This window comes from Rutilus rutilus (genome assembly GCF_951802725.1).
Source record: "Rutilus rutilus genome assembly, chromosome: 8".
NCBI classification, from domain to species: Eukaryota; Metazoa; Chordata; class Actinopteri; order Cypriniformes; family Leuciscidae; genus Rutilus; species Rutilus rutilus.
Window position 1 is genome coordinate 8,915,010 of NC_140222.1, and position 22,998 is coordinate 8,938,007.

At 40.3% G+C, this 22,998-nt stretch overlaps 1 long non-coding RNA gene across 1 annotated transcript; it reads left to right on the forward strand.

Moving 5' to 3' along the window:
• LOC311296298 lies at positions 1-1,816 on the forward strand. Its single transcript, XR_014628555.1, has 3 exons — positions 1-285; positions 363-433; positions 549-1,816. It is a non-coding gene; the product is annotated as an uncharacterized lncRNA (long non-coding RNA).
• The last annotated feature ends 21,182 nt before the right edge of the window (positions 1,817-22,998 follow it).

A 22,998-nucleotide genomic window follows, 5' to 3' on the forward strand; every position in this document is an offset into this window, starting at 1 on the left:
TATGCTTTTATTAGTTATATTTTTCTTGTTAACAGTTTATCTCTTAAGAGGTATTTCTCATCTAAGCTTCTATTTCTCCCTAGATGGTGTTAAAAGACTTGAAACCTGTCATTTTGGTGAGCAGTGAGCACCCACTGCTCCTGTGTGGCGGGGTGTGCCTTATGCAACCATTTGGTTGCACTACTATATCAAACAGCACACTTTTCACAATTAGGCCTCCCTGCTGTACCCCCAGTGCACAGTTGCACAGAAACTGAGCAGACCTGGCATAAGCCAAGGACCTTGGTAAGTCATCTGTCTGTCATGTGAATTGTACCATGTAACTATTGTGATGCCATGTCAAAATGTGTCATTGCTGTCAGGGTGTTAGGCCAGGTCCGGTGGGAGACATGGAGGTCCGCAAACCCCAAAATTCTACCTCTGTTTGTGTGAGGTGAGACTATATTACCTTTAGTTTAAGATGTGTTGATGTGGTTAATATGTATGCAGTTAATATGCTGCAGTTTTTTTATTTATTTTTTTACATCTTTTCACTTCAACATTTTCAGAAGTTCTCTCTACAAAGCACTGGATGGGGAAATGCCAGATCTTGCCACATTGAGAGTGGCAGAAGTATATAGGGACTTTCTCCCTTTGCTTGCACCTCTGGTGACCACCATGGGCATGTCAGCGGAAGTCCCATTAGTTCAGTCAGCTTTTGAGGCTGTCCAGGCCGGGAGTGTGCTGTCATTTCAGCAAAAACCACCAGAAATGCGGGAAATCATCAACATCCCAGATGCCCCTGCCCAACCTTCCCTTCCCATCCAAGGCTATAGGCTTGAGCCAACCACATGCGCCCATGTGTTATCAGAGGAGGAACATGTATATATAAGATCGCTACAGGTGTCATTCCACATGGCCCACAGGATTGAAGTTGCAACACGGGAGCAGAGCTCATGCCAGGAATGGCATCGACTGAGAAAGATGCGAGTTACATCTACACGCTTTCACGAGGCATGCCATGTTCGCTGTCATACATCAGCTGAAAATCTGGCACACAGAATTCTGAGGGGGACTGTCATGACGAAGGACATGAGGAGAGGAATCGATATGGAGCCAGTTGCCGTGACAGAGTACTGCAGTTTAAAAAATGTCAACTATTCACCCTGCGGGTTCATTATACACCCTGATGCTCCATGGCTGGGGTGCTCCCCCGATGAAGTCGTGTTTGATCCTTCTGAAAACCCACCATTCGGCCTGCTGGAAATTAAGTGCCCCAACATCAAGAGTTACGTTGACTGTCCCTACCTGAAAATGTCTGGTGGCTCTCTGTAGCTTAGGAGGCAGCACAAGTACTATTGGCAAGTACAAGGTCAGATCCTCCTAACAGGTTTGGAGTGGTGCGATTTCGTGGTATGTGCACAGGAGGACATGCTTGTTGAACGCATACACAAAAATGTAGATGTAATGCGTACCATTAGAGACCGAGGAGATCTTTTTTTTTTTTACCACTACCTACTGAAGTGTTTGCGTGTTTAAGTCATTTCAGATTTCAGATGTTGCTTCATTTAATGACTGTGTTAAGTGTGAGTGTGGCCACATACCACTGGTGGTCCATTCAATTACTCTGAAATTATTGTACAGTATTATATTTATGGTATTCTATATTTATTGTATTATTCTTATTAAAATGATTTACATATATACACTCATGTACATATATTTATACAATACATATAACAATCTATATTTATTCTATTACAATACACATGTATATATACATCTTTATACAGCATTATATTTATTGTATTATTCATAGTTATTTACACTAAACAATATTTACATACATACACACACTATATTTATACACTGTACACAATATAATATACCTATCTATTATATTACAGTATATATACACATTATCTTTGTACAGCATTATATATATATTATTATTATTTTTATACAATATATATTTAATATATCAATATATCTATTATATTACATTACACATGTATATACATATATCTCTCGATTCTTATGGTTATTTTTGTGTTCTGTATTATGAAATTATAATAAAATATGTATAAGGAAACACTGTCTTAGTTTTGTCTGTTGATCAGAGGTATGAATACAGAACAGTGTGAAATCCATAGTATTTACAAAAGTATATGTACAATATTTATACAAACCTTAGCATATCACCAAGGATGAGAGTTTTTAGACTCAATGGCTCCATGCCTTGACAAGTGGTCCACATTGGTAGTTCACAAGCAAACATGCCACTGTGAACAGTTGGTTTATGCTACCAGAAATGGACAAGGGGATGACGGTGTCAAACAACTTATGCTCTTTAACACGACGGATAAGACGTTCAACATGTACCCTGAGCCTAGCCACAGACTGAGTGTGTGTCACTTCATCAGCTGACATTTGTTTTCCATTGGTCAGGAAAACAGGCCGGTGGATTTTACATGGCACTAGGCTATCAATTAAGAAGCCCTTATCCACCATGATGGCCATGTCAGGGGTAAGAAGGTTAATGATCCCTGACTGTTTGAACAGCTCCCAGGTCACTAATAGACCCTGCATACAGTGCAGAAACAAATGTTATTGCACCATGAGGTGCCATTCCTACTAAAGCTTTGAAGGTGCAGTGAGACTTGTAATTTGAAAAGACCTCACTTTGTAGTAGCAAAGAGGAAGGTGTTTGGCAGCGGATCTCTGTACAATCCAGGATAACCTGTGTGTCTCGAAATTGATGGAATTCTTCTGGCAGATGGGCTCGTACTTTCTCTTTTGGCATCCAAATGCACACTGACCCCAGGACAAAATACAGGAAGTTGGCCCAGGTTGTTATGATGCGGCTTACAGTGGTCTGGTGTACTTGAACCCGATGACCAAGGTCCCTTTGCTTGAGGCCCAAAGCAAGATGCATCAAGAACAGGAAGAACTCATCTATTGCAGGAAGTGCCCGAGTGTTTCCAGGCTCCTTGAAGACTTTGGAATTGGTGACACGAATCATCCTGTGAGTTGCCGGTTCAATCAGTTCCCAGAAGGCCATCAGGTGGTTGTATGTTGCAAATCTGTCAAGAAAGAAACGTGCATTGGTTCTCACATGGCATAAAATACTTATACATAGCTTTGTAGTAAGTTTAGAAAATAGGAATGCTGAACTACAATCTTGCAATATTGAGTCATGACAATTATGGAATTTGGTATGTATGATTAAACTAACTCTGGTTGCTGTTTAGGGCTGTGAAACGATTAATCGCATCCAAAATAAATGTTTGTGTACACTGTACACATAATATATGTGTGTGTACTGTGTATAATTATTTAGTATATATAAAAACACACACACGTATGTATATTTTTAAGAAAAATGTGTTATTTATATATTAAATATTTATATATAATTCAAATTTTATATATATTTATATATATATATATATGAAGAGTTCAGATGCAAAAGCCTATAAGTGCCATCTGAAATTTACTTCTAGAATGATAATTTTTTATAAAGCTTGCATATTTAAGTTAAGTAATTTCACTTAAATGACAAATAATAGGTAATTTGCATTGCCATTTAAGTGAAATTATTGAACTTAAATATACGAGCTTTGTAAAAAATTATCATTCGAGAAGAAAATTTCAGATGGCACTTATAGGCTTTTGCATCTGAACTCTTCATATATACACACAGTATATTTAATTAATTATTTCTTAAATATATACATGCATGTGTATGTACACACAAACTTTTTTTTGATGTGATTAATCACGATTAATCGTTTAACCAGCTGGTGTTCATACTTATAATTATGTTAGTCTACGTTGTTGTTGTTATTATTTTGGTCAGTGTAGCCTACTTTTAGGCTGCCTAGGCTACGTGTAACTAGCGTATATAACTCCAATCATATTTATCAGAAACGTGGACTAGTGTTTTCAGGACAGTGGCAACGCTATTACAAATGCTTACCACAGGCAATATAATCTTACCTTGTATAAAAGCGTATGTCCTCATCGGACCCAGCAAATCTCCTGAGACCAAAGCGGTGTGTGATCTTTGTTTGCTCCAACTGCTTCCGTACATCTTCTATCTCCCTTTTTAACTCCTCGTTTTCATGTAGAACCATGTCCACAGCTGCAGCTTCGGGAACTGAACAATAATCATGTCCAGTCCTCTCCACATCAAAGTCCATATCTTCTTGGTCTACGTCCGAGTCAGGATCAGGGGTCAGCGGTCTCTCTCGACGTTCCCAAACACTCAACCTCGGCGGCTGCTCCTGACGGTTCCACTCAAACAGTGTAGGGAAAACACCTTTTTTCAGACGTTTCAGACGAGCCCCTTCCATAAAGTCATCATGTCTGAAATGAACGCTACACACCTTTGTGTTTTTGTTGACTAGGAAGTCATCTCTCCTGATCTGCGCGATCCACTTTTTTCTGAGACCCTCTTCCACTGGAAATGAATGGAAACTCACAGTCGAGTTGTATCTTGCCGACACAACGCACAACGGCACACAACAATGTTCCGATCTAGGTCGCATTAGTTTTTGGTATCGGAAAACCTTTTTCTCCATGGTTAAGCTGCCAAAAACTAAGGATGGCTGACGCGAAACAGTCGTTCCGAAGCTTTGCGAGATCCCGAAGCGCAGATGTTTCGAAACACTGATCCGAAGCGTGATTCAAAACACCCATGTCACGTGACTATGGCCAAACGAAGCCTCTAAAGTGTTTCATCAGGTGTGGTCCGCCGAATCCGCGTTTGATTGACACGGTCGGGAACAGACCACAAAATCGCACATCTGTATAAAAGTGAAATCAACGCATATTGACCTCGTGGGTTTTTGTGAGAGGAGTTTGATTTTGAGATAGCGATTTTTCTTAATATAGTAACATAGTGCGATTTGATTAGTTATAGGCTATTTAGGCTTATATTTAAATTTACACAACACATTGACTGATAGGCTAGAGACAGACAGAGTATAGATTACAAACTTTTGGGACACTGTTTAGAAAGTCCATAGCCCTGTGCCCTACAACCTAATGTCCCAATCACAACTGCCAATCATGTTAAAAATAGCTTCAATGTGAATATAATATAATATTGTGTGAATATACATTTTATGGTCTGAGTACCCAATATACTGCCAGTGATGATATCATTTTGCTTTTCATATTTGTTGTAGGTATACATTCCATTACATTTTTCTCTGCACTCTGAGCATAAACGTTCATAACCTAACTTTGTTTGTTGTTTTGCCCAGAACTCATGATCCACTAACTTACTGGAAAGAGAAAGCAGTAATCTTTCCTCATTTGTATGTCCTAGCTGAAAAATATCTTTGCATGCCAGCAACAAGTGTCCCTTGTGAGAGGATTTTTTCAAAGGCTGGAGAAATTATCTGTAAAAGAAGTAGGCTAAGTCCTTCCAAGGCAGAGAAATTAATACTTTTGAATAAAAATTTCTAAAAAAGTGAGACATTGTGGCTTGATTTCTTTTATTAATATTCATTTTGCAGGACCAAAATAACATTATGCACAGTGAGGAGCCTATAGGTTACAAGTTTCACATATTAGAAAAAAAAAAAAAAAAAAAAAATTTAATGGCTTGTCAAGGTTGTTTCAGATCAACACCTGCAAGTGACCACTAGGTGTCACCGTTGAGACGGGTGTCGGATTGATTCGAAGCCTCGAAACAATATGGCACATTTGGTTCAATAGTTTCATTGGTTCACGAAGCCTCGATCTGGCCATCACTACCAAAAACTAGATAAGAACAACCAGAAATGTTTGTCGCTGGTAAGTATCGCGCTAACCGTCAGACGTAAATACGGAACCGGAAACTGTTAGCCTAGTAGAGAGTGTAGTCGGAAACACGTCACAATCCCCTATTAATACCAAACTCTTCGCTATCGCTTTGCTTCGTTGACCGGGAGGGGGGGTGCGCTTGTCTGAAGTTTAACCCTTTCACGCAGTGGTCACTACTGTGGACAGCTATTAAAAAAGCATTTTCTTTAATTTGCACGGGTTTTTATGGCAAAGTTGCACATCAGCCTCTTCATTGGACCCTGGTGCATGCCCAGGGAAACGTAATGTAGAGGGCTATGAAAACACACACACTGAGAAACTGCTTCTCTCAGAGAGCTATATGACCTCCATTATGGAAGCAGATTAGTCTCAAATATAATTCACGCAAAAAACATGATTCACAAATGCGTAGACAATTTCACATGCATGAAACCTAATTCACGTGCGTGAAAAAAAAAAAATATATATTCACAAAAAGCAATTCACATGCGCAAAATAAAATTATATACTCAAAAAATACATTTCACAAATGCAAAACACAATTCTTAGATATACAACTGTGCACAAAAACCTTTGAATGTTTAAAATGTACGAGTGTATCCTTGCATTTGAATGTGCAAATCGTCATTCACGTACGAATCGCCTTAGATATGTGTGTGTGTTTTTTTTAGACTTTCCTGGCAGCATAACACTCATAACACAGAGCAGTCGTACTCTTTAGCCAATCAGATTTAAGCTTATCAATCGACCAATCAGTATCACGTGAGGGCGGGCCTACCTACATGTTACGTCATCAGCTTTCGACCAGTTCATGGCTGAGCAGAGGTAAGTGCAGTTAACCGTTCATTTCTGTGTTAACTTAAGTTAAAGAAGTTTGAGATCAGTTGAAGCAATACTTTAAGAACTATTAACTGATGTAAGCAAGTGCTGTTGTAATCAGATGTCCCATATCGTGTCAAAAATGAAGAAGAATGATGCTTGTTTTGTTGTATTTTAGCTGAAGGTACAGACAGCTCTCACAGCTACAATCACGCTAATGATTGCAAAACAATCATCTGTGGTCAATACCCATCGAGATTGTTCTTTAAATAGTGAATAGACCTATTTTAATGAGCACCCAGTGTTTTTTGCCATTTGTGTATGATGTTAAATTATTATTAACACTTGTTTCCCTGCATTTTATCAGGATTACTCACCTTTGGTGTGACATCTGGATAGCAGTCACGAACATCTTAATTCATGTTGTTTCTTAATTCTCTTTTATACTTTTTTTTTGTATTTATGTCTTAATTGGTAACACTTTATTAAAACGTTTCATTAGTTAACATGAACTAATAATAAACTGCACGTGAACAGCCTTTATTATTTTTTGTTAATGTTAACATTTACTAATACTTCATTAAAATCTTGTTAACATTAGTAAATGCACTGTAAACTAACAATGAACAGCTGTATTTTTTAACTAACGTTAATAAAGATTAACAAACACAGCAACAAATGTATTGCTCATGGTTATTTAATACATGAACTAATGTTAACTAAGTTATTGTACCTTATTGTAGAGTGTTAGCAATATATTCAACATGCATTACCTTATGTTTTGTGCTGTATTGTCATCGCAAGGTTTTTAAATAAGGTTTTTTATTGTCATCTTAAGGTCTAAGGACAATATTGTGAAGCATTAATTTTGCTTTGCCTAGTAAAATAGGCAAATCTGATTTTATGCTGATAAGACAAAGGTACTTATCATAGAGAGGCAATTAAGATTATGCGACTAAGATTACTCAGTAAACTCTATTCAAATACCATCACTTAATTTCCCACGTCCTCTGTCTGCACCTCTTGTACTAAAGGGTTTTAGTACTTTAAATATCAGGACAAAATCTTATATGTCCTAACAGAGAGGTCTACTGATGACCGGACTGAACACAATTCATTTGTTAACTTTTCACATGATGTATTGCACTTATATTTATATACTCTAAAAGCAAAGTACACTCTGACTGGATCTCACAACTCCTGAAGAGACGTATATTTCTCTGTACTAAATATTGTGCTTCACAGTTTAGACTGTCAGTTCATGATCTTCATATGTAACAGGAACATTAATCATGATCAAGTCATTTTATATATTTTATTCCCAAAGGATTCAGAAACTTTCAAATGAATAAAACGTGTACATCAAATTGAACTATGTCTGAATCTTTTAATTCTTACAAGAACATTTAATAATGCATGCATAGCAAGGCTTTATTCCTAAAGTGTGTACATATAGTCCGCAGGAGACAAATGAATACAGTAACAATGCATCACTTTCAACCTCTTGTTGAAACAACTGTCAAAATGGATGGCTTGCAACATGACTGTTTTAAAAGAATTACAGTAGAAATGGTAAGATCACAGTACTGGTTGTCTGCAACTTCATACATCATCTGTCTTGGAAATCTGAAACAATAAAACTACATAATATATGCAGATCAAAACATGTCTCCTATATATGCACGTCATTACATACATTATCATAGGTTGAATGTGTGGTGGACAGGACATGGAAATCCATCAATACTAAAAATAAATGTTTATATTCACATGTGGACTAAACAGCAGTTAATAAACTATTGCTTCAACTGATCTCAAACTTCTTTAACTTAAGTTAACACAGAAATGAACGGTTAACTGCACTTACCTCTGCTCAGCCATGAACTGGTCGAAAGCTGATGACGTAACATGTAGGTAGGCCCGCCCTCACGTGATACTGATTGGTCGATTGATAAGCTTAAATCTGATTGGCTAAAGAGTACGACTGCTCTGTGTTATGAGTGTTATGCTGCCAGGAAAGTCTCAAAAACACACACACACATATCTAAGGCGATTCGTACGTGAATGACGATTTGCACATTCAAATGCAAGGATACACTCGTACATTTTAAACATTCAAAGGTTTTTGTGCACAGTTGTATATCTAAGAATTGTGTTTTGCATTTGTGAAATGTATTTTATGAGTATATATAATTATATTTTGCCCATGTGAATTGCTTTTTGTGAATATTTTTTTTTTCACGCACGTGGATTTTTTTTGTGTGTACGTGAATTAGGTTTCATGCATGTGAAATTGTCTACGCATTTGTGAATCATGTTTTTTGCGTGAATTATATTTGAGACTAATCTGCCTCCATACTCCATTACTCCCCCTGCACGCACGCGCGCGCGCACATACACACGCACCTTCCAGCTAGTGACATATTTGCACTTTATTTAGCTGTAATTGCTGCTGTTTGTTTCCCTGTAGGCTACATCTAGAGTTCTCGCGAGAGCACAAGTTTAATTTGCTCAGCGAGTTTATTAGCCTAATCTTTCAGATTTAGGTCTGGATTTCCAGGCTAGCTGTTCAGATTATTGTTGTTTAAGTTTTGTTTTTGTTTAGTATGGGTCTTTAACCCTTTCATGCATAAATTATGATAACCTCAGTCAGGATTTTTTTTTCTATGTGTTTTTATTGCTCTTAGAAAAACAAGAATTGATTTTTTTTTTTTTTTACAAATTTTTCAAAGAGATCTTCAGATGTCCACTTGAGTGGACAGCATGCGGTTATGGTTTAAACTGAAGATATACTGTATTAAATAAGACAATAATCAAACAGATAAAGTATGTGAATTTAACAAACTAATTAATACAATTATATCAAATCATGTGAAAACTATAAAATATATACAAAAAATATAAATGCGAAATATTGCAAAGGCTTCATACAACTTCATACAAGTTGCACTTCGCGTATCTTTGATATCAGAACATGAGGACGTGATTCCATCAGAATTCCATCTACATCTACAGCCTGTCAAGGTACAACTGTGGAAACCACTCAGATGCTCCCTCCAGTGCACCAGAGTATGGAGATTTACCCTTATTAGCTGATAATTCAGCTAATTAATTATTTTAAGTTCCAATAAAGGAGTGTAAATTAGTGATGTTACATATGACACTGAAGCTTCGATGCGCGTATCACATAAGCGACACAATTTGTAGTGAAGCCCCGTATCGAGGCGTGTATTGGTTTACTAGAGTCACGTGATCGATGACAAACGAAGCCTCACTTTCTGTCCAGTCACGTGCGCGTTTCGCTTTGGGTGTCAAGTACACCTGGCTGCAGCCTGCAGATCGGGGCGGGGCTGCACCTGGGGCGGGGCTGCACGTGCAGCCCCGCCCATAACGCTTCTCATTGGTTAGGGGCAAAGTGATGACGTCGATCGAGGCGGGGCCGCACCTGGTTCTCATTGGTTAGTGGCACAGTAATGACGTCGACGCCACGGTAAACAGGAAATGCGGTTGAAAACCTTGAAAACTCATGCCATGTCGCGCTGACAGCGCAGGTGTTGTATTTGCGTTAAGTGGTGACATCACGCATCTTAAAAACGCTTGCGCAAATTTGACATAATACTTTAATAAAATGATAAAGTATTAAAACAATTCTAAAGTAATAATGAAAGCAGCAAAAAGTAGTTGAGCATATATCCATAGTTTTAACTATGTCTGATCTAAGGTAAACATAAGGAATTACAGAGTTTTTTTTTTTTTTTACAATCTGTTGCACTTCACTGTGTAAATTACAAAATTACTGTAAACATTAATGGCACCTTATATATTTTTTATTTTAATCATTCCTCTGTAATAGTTCTTGTTTATTTTGTGCATTAGGTTATTATAAAACATTTATGCCAATAAAGTAGTTTTAAGTTAAACTAACTAAATATACCACATTGTCAATCTCTGTCTGTATCCCATATTATGCATGCCAACTCAAAAAAACAAAACTCAAACCAGTGATAACTTTTATTTCAAAACAAAAATAATTGTGTAAAAGAGATATGCACACATACAGATAATCACATACATCAACCGTACACACACGCATACGTACACACACACACACACACACACATGTACCTACACACACACGCACGCGTGTACCTACACACACGCACGCGTGTACCTACACACGCGCACGCGTGTACCTACACGCGCATACGTATACACAGACAGACGTGTACGTACACACACACACACATGCGTACGTACACACACACGCGTACGCACACACGTATGTGCGTACACACACATGCGCATGTACACACACACACGTACACACACGTACACACACGTACACAGACTACACACACGTACGTACACTCACTCACTCACACACACACACGTACACACACACGTACGTACACTCACATACGTACACTCACATGTACGTACACTCACACACACGTACGTACACTCACACACACGTACGAACACACACGTACGTACACTCACACACGTACGTACACTCACACACGTACGTACACTCGCACTCACACACGTACGCACACTCAAACACATACGTACATTTTTTTTGATTTGATTTGATTTATTTAATTATATCAAGAAGCCTTAAACATAAAACAAAAAGGCATCAGATACAATCGAGGATAAAAACACAATAAAGTCCAGGACTTATTTCCATTGTGGTCCTCAACACATAACATCAGATCAAGACACTTACACAATAATCAATGACATAACATACTGTACAAACATTTTCCTTAAATAAGCAAAAATATAGACATTAACTGGCCCCTGGTCCTATTCCGCTACCCTCTCTAATAACCAGACCTTGGTCCTCTTTTTAAAAGAGTTCATGCTTGAAATCACTTTTATTTGCCGGTCTAACTTGTTCCACTGAACTGCCCCTATATAGGCAAATGTTTCTTTCCCTAACATTGTCTTGAATGCATAAGGACAGAGGTCTGATATACTGCCACGAGTATAAAAAGTGTGTGTGTCCTTCACCTTAGTAATAAGACACAACAAATAATTTGGGACATTACCATACAATATTTTATGGGTCATGGTCAGTCTTGACATAATAACACGCGACTCAACAGGAAGCCAGTTAAGCTCAACAAATTGTGACCTACCTATATGAGACCTATGGCCCATGTTTAGAATTACTCTTATTAATTTATTTTGTGCTGCTTGCAGCCTCCCTTTAAGTCGTTTTGTTAGGCCTTCAAACCAGGTAGTGCATGCATATTCAAACTGGTTTAAAATTAAGGCGTTAGCTAAAATGATCATTGTTGACCTATCTAAAAATGTAGAATTTCTGGCTAAAAACTTTGTAAGCCCAGTGACTTTACTCAGAACCTTATTGGCCATCTTCCTGCCATCCAAGTTGTTTTCTAGGATGCAACCCAGGTATTTTACTGACGTTTTTGTAATGACCTCAACATTATTCAAAATAACCCTAAATTTAGAGCATCTATTTAATTTATATTTTGAGCCAAACAAAATGGCCTCTGTCTTTTCAAAATGTAGAGACAGCATATTGTCAATCAGCCAGTTGTTTACAGAAGATAGCTCAGAGCTCAGGTTACTCTCTAGAGTGGATTGTTGTTTATGAGACATTAAAAGTGCAGAGTCATCCGCGTAAAGAAATAGTTCACATGAACAGGAGTCTGCCATATCATTAATATATGTTAAAAATAAGGACGGTCCGAGAATACTTCCTTGTGGAACTCCACATTCAACTATACAAGGGTCTGACAGTACTCCCCCTAAGACCACCAATTGTTCCCTCCCTGATAGGTAAGATCTAAACCATCTACAGGTGGAGCTATCTGCCCCTAAGGCCTCAAGTTTGGCAATCAGTCTGTCATGGTTCACCGTATCAAATGCCTTTTGAAGATCCAATAACACCATTCCACAGAGATTTCCATTATCTATTTCCCTGTGTATGATGTCAGATAAATAGAGTAGGCATGATTCGGTAGAATGTGACTTCCTGAATCCGGATTGGAATTTAAACATGAAGTTGTTTTTATTCATGTATTCATTAAATTGCTCATTGACCAACCTTTCAAATATTTTTGATACCGTGCATAAAATAGAGACTGGTCTGTAGTTACCGGGATCGTGGCTGTTTCCCTTTTTAAAAAGGGGGACTACCTTGGCCCTCTTGAGGTCATTAGGAAAAACACCAGTTTCAACAGACAGGTTAAAAATATGTGAGATGTATGGGGCTATTTGGGCAGCGGTATCTCGTAAAAACCGAGGAGATAACCCATCTAACCCAGGTCCCTTAGAACAGTCTAACTGTAATAGCTTTTTTTCCATCTCCCCTACCTCAACCTTCCGTAAGGAAAATGAGTTTGGCAATGCTCCAAGTTTATTGTAGAATGATTTCACTCTATCAATATTAAAAAAACCATAGGAAGGTTTAAGATTTGAGACCAGCTGTTCTGCTATAGAAGTGAAATAAATGTTAAAATAATTAGCAACCTCTTTCTTATTGAAATTTAGGACACCCTTAATTGTTAGTCCTATGCTTCTTGGTTTCATAGTATTTGTCTTAGTCGCCCCCAATTCCTTTAAAGTCTTCCATAAATTTTTTGGGTTATCTTTATTATTTGATATATCATTCTTATAGTGGGTTGATTTTACATCTCTAATAAGTTCCTGAGTCTTATTTCTTGCTTGTTTATATAAAATAAAATCAGCATGATTTTTAGTTCTATGAAAAATTTTAAGTGCTTTTTCCCTGGTTTTAATAGCATCATGTATACCTTTGTCAAACCATGCACTAGAACGCTGTTTGACTCTGATCTGTCTAAAAGGGGTCACTTTGTTGATGGTTTTTAAAAATATATCTTTAAATTGTGACCATGCTATGTTAACACATGAACAATTTACAACAGGGGACCAATCCACCTCATTAACCAGCATCCTGAAAGTTTCCTGGGAGTAATGTTTAAATGATCTGGATAGTACAGTCTTGTGAGAGTAAAAGTTTTTTTTAACAATTTTTCTTGTGCAAAAAATTATATTATGGTCACTTATACCATAAGTAATAGTACCACTTTGAGATATTTTAGTTTTGTCTGATACTAAGATCAGATCTATAATACTCTCACAAGTCTTACTTATTCTCGTGGATTGTTTTACCAGCTGTTCAAGACCAAAACAGTGACACAGTTCCTCCAGTATTTTGCCGTAAGGATGGGCACAGCCTGACACATTTGTGTTCATATCCCCAATTAAAATCATCTCAGAGCTCTCTTTATTTGATAGTCTCAAGAGAACTTGTTCTAACTTATCATAAAAAGTAGAATGGCCTGGCGGTCTATAGCAAGCCCCCAATAAAATAGGATTAGTTTTTGGTAAACATATGTCCATCCAAACAATCTCTAAATCACTAGCAATGTCATCTCTACAGTTAAAAGCCACATCTGAACGCACATATACACAGACCCCACCCCCCTTTCTATTCCGATCCTTCCTAACTATACAGTAATTATTAATGGCAATTTCCTCATCACTTATAGTTTCATCTAACCAGCTTTCCGTTAAACAGATAACCCCGATCTTTAATTGTTTCACCAATTGTCTTATTTCCTCAATTTTTGGTAGTAGACTTCTAACATTAAGATGTAAGAAATGTAAACCTTTCTTACTAAAAGTTGATTTAAAGTCTGTGCACTTATCCTCCGACATCAGGCCATCCACTGCTTTGCTGTTCGAAGATGCTGTCATGTGCTTATTGTCATGGTCTTCACTACTCCGGGGCATATTCTCAGTACCATTATGATGGTGGGCATCGGAGATAGGAGATGACAAAACAGCAACGTTGTAAGCTCCCGATCCACGAGCTGCTGGACTGCCAGTGGCCTCTGTTACGTCCCCATTGACGACCGGGCCGACGTCGCATTTCCGGAACGACGTGTCATCCGAAGCACCGTCTCTGCCACATTGAGGAGCCCCGGAAAACGTGGACAACGAGGCCACAGACCCAAACCCAAACCTCAACCCTGGATTAATCAGCTGGGAGGCTAAGTTTGTTAGTTCACTGGTAGATCCACTGACAGGTGGAGCTAACTGGAGATGTTGTGCTGTGTGGCTAACAATAGGATCCATGTTAGTAGACAGCCTGGGATGTGGTCCCGGGTTCAGCTCGATATCCCCCGCCAACAGCAGCATCACTGCAATCTGGGCGAGACCCTGGTTAGTTGAGTGTCTCTTGCCTTTGTCCAACGAGGATGGGGCGCTGGCATAGCCCTTTATCAGGAACTTTGAGTATAGTACGTGTTGGCTTCTTGCTGCAGGTGTAAACAAACACTCCTCAGCCCCCGAAGATAGGATTGTATGCCGTGTTTGAACAATTATCAAACATGCAATAATTACAGCATGAACCATCCATGTATTATTCAACTGAGTAGATGTAGGTGATATTATAAACCTCATAGACTGTTTAAACTGCAGACACCTCTGCTGTTGTGCCTGGTCCGTGGCGGCCATCTTGTAATACACTCACACACGTACGCACACTCACACACGTACGCACACTCAAACACGTACGCACACTCACACACGTACGTACACTCACACACACTCACACACACTCTACTCAGCCTGAAAAAAAAAAACAGTCAACCGAGCAATAGCCCTCAGCCTCCTTCTCAGAATAAAGTCCCCGCAGGACTCCCGTTCGGCCATCACCCACAGACCCAGGTGGGCAGTGCTTGTATACTTCAGTGCAGTGCAAGCACAGGGTCAGCGAGTAGGGCACCCGGAACTCTTGCCTATATTTTCTGGAAAATGCACTCCAGTTCACAACACCTAATTTAGATAAAATACAGAACAAACAATATGGAATCATTTTAAAGAGAGGCATTAACATAGTACAGAGTCATACAAGAAATGTATTTGTTATATATTTTAAACATATTATAGGAAAATGTTAGACAAGATATGCTTGAGTGTTATTGGCTTTGTCTGTAAAATACCTAAGAGACTTACTTGGTTTATGAACAACAAACTTGTTAAAAAAGTTTGTCAACACAAACTTTAATTTGGCTTGAGAAAGCCTATCGTAAAAGTTTGAAATAGTTTTAAAGCTTGAAGGTTTTCATAGCTTATATTTATATATATTAATAACAATAATATCAAAATACATTTAATCAATGTATTCATAGAAAAAAATATCCTACAATATATCTTTGTATATTACTATTAACTCTTAAATCCTATATTTCTTCTCCTGGTTTAGTTTTGCCACTGTATTTCTTTTTAAGGGCCTCTGTTTTAACCTATGGTTTTAACACTATATCCTAATCCCACCAAAACCACAGACACCACGCAAACACACACACATACCACACACACACACACGCAGCCATGTTTATGTAATTTGTGAGGACATTCCATAGGCGTAATGGTTTTTATACTGTACAAACTGTATATTCTATCCCCTTACACTGCCCCAAACCTACCCATCACAGGAAACATTCTGCATTTTTACATTTTTAAAAAAACACTGCTTAGTATGTTTTTAAAGCCATTTGAAAAATGAGGACACCCAAAATGTCCTCATAAATCACGTATTTTCCTGAGTGTCCTCATTTGCAGGTGTGTTATCATAAAAATGTCCTCAGTTGTCATGAAAACAAGTACACACACACACACACCACGCAGGCACGCACGCACGCACACACACACACACACACACACACACACACACACACACAGACCTACGCTGTCCTAGTTATTTGTGTGATATGATGAGTAAAGTTAGCACTACACGATCTCATTTTTACACCAATTAACATCACACTAAACGCCACTTCAGAATTAAAAATTGTAAAATAAAATAGTAGCTTGCCTGTAATTTACTCACCATGCAGCGATGAACATCGGAAATGAAAACATGTTAGAATCACGTCATGACTTTACGCCACTAACCAATGAGAAGAGATGTTGGCGGGAAGAGACGTGCAGCCCCGCCCCAGGTGCGGCCCCGCCTCGATCGACGTCATCACTTGCCACTAACCAATGAGAAACATTGTGGGCGGGGCTGCACGTGCAGCCCCGCCCCAGGTGCACCCCCGCCCAAATCTGCAGGCTGCAGCCAGGTGCTTCTCTTGGGTGTTAGAAGGCTCGAACTTCAGATCGTATTTAACGAGTCATTGTTGCCTCAGTCTGTGGTTGATATTTACAATTATTGATATTGACATTTAATAACAGATGATCCTATCAGACAATGTCCTTATTCATTGTGTGTGTGTGTGTGTGTGTGTGTGTGTAGAAAGAGAGAGAGAGAGAGAGAGAGAGAGAGAGAGAGAGAGAGAGAGTAGGCCTACATTAAAGGGGTCATATAATGCCATTTTTGTACAAGCTAATATGATTCTTTAGGGTCTAAATTAAAAGTTTGTAATACACTTTAATAAAAAATTCTCATTAGTATTGTAAGAAAACACTAATTTTACCTGGTCAAAAACAGCTCTGTTTTCAGCACGCCGTTTCAGTGCATGTGTCTTTAAATGATAATTAGCTTTGCTCACCCCGCACCTCTGTTCTGTGGGTACACCGTATTAGACATTCTCTGACCGTATCTAACACAATAACCACGTGTTATTCGTTATAAACGTGGGATTATGAATTATATTGAGAACGTCGTACATAGAAAACATGCCGTAATGTACCCTGAGTGTAAACCTTAGACGCATTCATCATGAAGCCTGCAGCAAGGTTTGCAAATTTCGCAAAGATTAATATAAATACTAATATAAAGGTTAATAAAACATTACACTCACATCTTCTGGAGGTTCAGCAGGAACACGTTGGTACCGATCCGTTTTTTCTCGTTTGTGAAGCTGTCTGGTGTGAAATGATTTGCGCAAACATGAAAGCACAGAAGATCGTGGGGAATCCCCGTGAGGGAATCCCCGCGTCAATCCTTTGGGCATATGCTTCAAAAACAAAACTCAGCCACTGCTTCTTCAACGGCTCGGATTTAGGAACATCCAAATGACTGCTGTGTTCCTTATTACATCTAAGAACAGAACACCACAATCGCTTAGACGCCATTCTACTCCAGCATATCAACAATGGCGGACTACTATGACGACGGCTGTCACAGCTTGCTCAGGGCGGGTCTTGTGTTGAAACACGGCTGTCAATCACAATAGCGGGAGGGGCGTACGATCTTATGACGTCACAATATCGAACGGCTTGATTTCAGAGATGGTCAAACATATAAGGAGATTAAAACAAAACCACTGGATGGATTTTTATCATGATAGGATGGTTGTGTACAGGCACTGCCAACAGACATTTCAGTGCAATCAACTTGTAAAAGTGCATGTACCATTATATGACCCCTTTAAATCTTGTTGAATCATATAAGCTTATAAGCTATTATATTTTATTGTCACACTTTAATGGAAAAATGTATTTAATGAACAAATCAAACACATGTAAGGCTTTTATTTGTACACAACATTGAAACTATGGAGTGTGTTGTGGTTGCTTCATCTGCCAGAGCTTCTAACACAGGCTTCTGGCTGCTTTATTTTAAATAAGCACCAGATGGCGCTGTTCTCGACACTCTCGAAGCTTTGAATCTTTTCCCGGAACAGTCAGGGGAAAGCCTCAGTGATTCATGAGGCTTCATTTCGCCATTCCTAGTGTAAATACTTATTTGAAACAAAGATAAAGGTACCGTGAATTTTAATAGTAGCTATATGAAGAATCATTATAAATGTGTAATGTGCCAGAGAAAGCAGGCGGAAGCGAGGATCTATATGCAAGGTTTTAGTGGAGAAACACGTAGTACAAATAATAAAGAACACGAAGGACAAAGAAACAAAACCACGAGAAGGACCGAACTAGAAGCACCCATACATGTACAACAACTGACAAGGTAACAAGTGAAACACAAGGGCTATAAATACACAGAGACAAACAAGCTTAAAGGGATACTCCACTTTTTTCGGAAATAAGCTCATTTTACATCTCCCCCAGAGTTAAACAGTTGAGTTTTACCGTTTTAGAATCCATTCAGCCGAACTCCGGGTCTGACGGTACCACTTTTAGCATAGCTTAGCACAGATCATTGATTCTGATGAGTCCAGTAGCATTTCTTTCAAAATGACCAAAGAGTTTCAATATTTTTCCTATTTAAAACTCGACTCTTCTGTAGTTAAACCGTGTACTAAGATTGACGGAAAATGAAAAGTTGCGATTTTTTAAGCCTATATGGCTAGGAACTACTCTCATTCCGGCGTAATAATCAAGGAACTGTGCGGCTGTACCATGGGTGCAGCAGGCGTAATGATATGACGCAGCGCCTGAAAATAGTCCCCAGCTTGGTAACTTCTTCCAACGTGACCGGGACTAAGTTTGTCTAACCTATTAGACCTATTTTCAGGCGCTGCGTCATATCATTACGCCTGCTGCACCCATGGTACCAGTTCCCGAGCCGGTGGTGCCAGTTCCAGTGCCCGAGCCGGTGGTATCTGTTCCAGTGCCTGAGCCGGTGGTGCCAGTTCCAGTGCCCGAGCCAGTTCCAGTGCCCGAGCCGGTGGTGCCAGTTCCAGTGCCCGAGCAGGTGGTGCGAGTTCCAGTGCCCGAGCCGGTGGTGCCAGTTCCAGTGCCCGAGCCGGTGGTGCCAGTTCCAGTGCCCGAGCCGGTGATGTCTGTTCCTGAGCCGGTGCCTGTTCCCTGGCCGCCCGAGGGAAAGTCTCCGCCCTGGCCGCCCAAGGGAGAGTCTCCGCCCTGGCCGCCCGAGGGAGAGTCTCCGCCCTGGCCGCCCGAGGGAAGGTCTCCGCCCTGGCCGCCCGAGGGAAGGTCTCCGCCCTGGCCGCCCGAGGGAAGGTCTCCGCCCTGGCCGCCCGAGGGAAATTCTCCGCCCTGGCCGCCCGAGGGAGAGTCTGCTCCGCCATGGCCACCCGATGGACTCTCTGTTCTGCCCTGGCCTCCAGAACTGTCCATTTTCCCTGCCCCACCCTGGTCTGTCTCTCTTGTTCCCCCTGTCCCACCCTGGTCTGTCTTTCCTGTTCCCCCTGTCCCACCCTGGTCTGTCCCTCCCGTCCCACCCTGGTCTGTCCCTCCCGTCCCACCCTGGTCTGTCCCTCCAGTCCCACCCTGGTCTGTCCCTCCCGTCCCACCCTGGTCTGTCCCTCCCGTCCCACCCTGGTCTGACTTTCCTGTTCCCCCTGTCCCACCCTGGTCTGTCCCTCCCGTCCCGCCCTGGTCTGTCCCTCCCGTCCCGCCCTGGTCTGTCCCTCCCGTCCCGCCCTGGTCTGTCCCTCCCGTCCCGCCCTGGTCTGTCCCTCCCGTCCCGTCTGGTAGCCGCTCCTTTAGGAGGGGGTAATGTCACATGCCTGTCCTGTCTTGTGTAGCACATGTGGTGTTTGTGTTCCTGTCATTGTTTTGACCCCACCCTCCTTGTTATCTTATTATTGGTTTCATTTGCCCCACCTGTTGTTCCTCATTACCTGCCTGATTTGTCCATTTTATAAGTTCCTTTGTGTTTGCAGTCTGTGTCGGATCGTTGTCTTGTACACGTCTCCTGTTCTCCCGTGACCCCTTTTGGTATGTTCGTTTTTGAAGTTGTTGTTTTGTATTTAGTTATGTTTTCCCCCCCGTGGGTTTTGTTTTGTGTTTAGTGTTTCTTTTGTAATAAATACCTTTCCTTTTGCATTTGAGTCCTCCCTTTGTTTTCTGTAATTTACGTGACACTTAAGTACATTTGAAGGCAAATACTTTTGTACTTTTACTCAAGTGAATGTTTAAAGGCAGCACTTCTACTTTTACTTGAGTAATATTTTACCTTGAGTATCTTTACTTTTACTCAAGTACATGGTATGTGTACTTCGTCCACCACTGGTTACTGTGCGTGTGAAGAACAAATAGTGCTCTGACTTTTCTCCAGTGTTGTGTTCTAACAGACACCCGGTAGAAAGTAACATGATTAAGGTACAGCAATAAAATCCAGCAAGATAAGAGTTGTTTTATGCGAAACCATAGACCTTTATCTACAGATCAAGTATAATAATAGTAACATTGAATCATCTTGGAGAGAGTTTCATCGTTTTAACTGTCGTAACCGAACGTGACGCGCTGATGGAATGCTGAATGAAGAATGATTGACAGCCGCAGCTGAGAGAAACATTTACATGATCTTGAATTTAACGACTTAAATATTCATTTATATCTCACATTATACTATATAATGGCTTCAGAACACTTATAATATTGTGCACAAAATTTTATGGTGCTTTATAATTTTTGTGTGGCTTAACAATAACACAGAATAGTATACACACAATATCGGATTTGGATCGGCCTCGTCTGACCGATACCCGATCCGCCAAAAATGGCAGTATTGGAGCCGATATTGATACTGAGTATCGGATCGGTGCATCCCTACTGTTAATGAACTAAAAATAATAGGCCTATAATTTTATTAAACAATTGAAAATATTACATTGTAATTGTATTAAAAAGAAAGAAAAAAAAATCCTACAGTTTTTTTTTTTTTTGATGCTTAATTATGCATTAAATTCAGGTAGGCTACTGAGTCGCTGTCCTCAGTGCCGCAGAAAAGCGCCTACAATCAAAATCCTGGTGCCGCTAGTGCCCATCACATGTAATTTTGTAGCGAACTGTCTTGTGTGATTAAAGTTTTGAGCTTCAGAATTTACGATAACATAGTGAGTTTTTAGGGAGCAAATGTTTCAGTGCACTGTAATGGTGTGTTCACACCAAACGCGAATTTCATTATTGGCGCGAGTAGATTACATACAAAGTCAATGCAAAGACGCGAATCGGCGCGAATTGTTGCCGGGCGGTGCGAATGACGCGAATTGAGCGACGCGTTTCCTGAATCGCGTCTTCCGCGCAAGTAGAAAAAATTGAACTCGAGCGGAAAATTCGCATGAAGACGGTGAAATTCACCGAGTTGAGTGCGCCTCTTGATGGTGCTGTGAACCCATACGTCGGCGTTCGGCTTTTTTTCCGTATTTGGGACTTCCACAACAAGTACAAAGCAGCAATATCCTTTATTTCAGACATGTTTTTATTCACGAGTGACGTGGACGCGCGAATGGATTCAAAATGTTCAAGCGACTAACTAGACGCGATAGATGCGAATCTGACGCTCTGTTCGCGTTTGGTGTGAACGCACCATTATGGTGCGTTCACACCAAACGCGAATATGCGTCTGGCGCGAGTGATTTCAATGTTAAGTCAATGGTAAGACGCGTTTACGCGCGTCTGGAGGTCTTGCGGCGCGAATGAGGCGTTTAGCGCGGCGCGGTAGACGCGAATTCGCCTCATTCGTGCGAATTGAGCGTTTGGTTACGCGCAAAATTTATTAGTGCTATTTGTGCATTCACGCGTTTGACGCGAATTCGCGTCTGCCGCCCGAGTTGAAAAATCTAAACTTCTGCGTCAATTCGCGCCGCGTTAACCAATCAGGAGCCTGATTGCTGCTGTCACGTGGTGAACTGACAGTTTATAATGTTATTTTATGTTTGGCCTCAATAAATTATTTTGTAATATGACTAAAATGCACAACAAAGCAAATAATCTTTCACATAAAAACTCGATTTCAATGAGTCATACTCATTTTGTAATGAATGCTATTTATTTCATATCTATTCTAGATTATATGAAACTTTATTAATCTAATGTAAAGACAACAAACACAATATAAAAACTTTTCAAAAAAATCACAGGACAGGTTACTTTTGGAGGCTGGCTCCATTTATTATCAAAACAAAAATAAATGACAGATTAGGTGCGGGAGAGGGTGAACCTCGCGCCGGGCTGTACAGCGCGGGCTCGTCATGCAGAGACCACTCAAGGCCGAGGCTTTATACGGCCTACGCTGTCCTCGTCAGCGTCCTCACCGTTAGGTCCACCAAACCTACCTCCTGAAGCAAATTGTGAAACTCCTGAAACCCTCCGGAGGGTTTGGTGGACCCGAGTACAGCCACGATGTCCCCTACGCAGCTGTTTCTGCTCTCCAGAGCATATACGAGCGGTGACTCTCTCGATTAATGCTATTGCTAATGCTCGATAAACATCTAAAAAAGATGGCCGCCAACAGGTTTCGAAACTCTCGCCCCCGGAATTCGCCTTTGACGCGCGTAAATTTTGCTTCAAACTTTTGATTTTACGCGCGTCAATTTCGCTCTGACGCGCGAATGCACACAAAGTGGTCACGCGTATAACTAGACGCGGCAGGCGCGAATTTTGCCGCATATTCGCGTTTGGTGTGAACGCAGCATAATTCAGCGTTAAGCGTAAAAAATTCCTGCGGCGCGAATGAGGCGTTTAGCGCGGCGCGGTAGACGCGAATTCGCCTCATTCGCGCGTCAA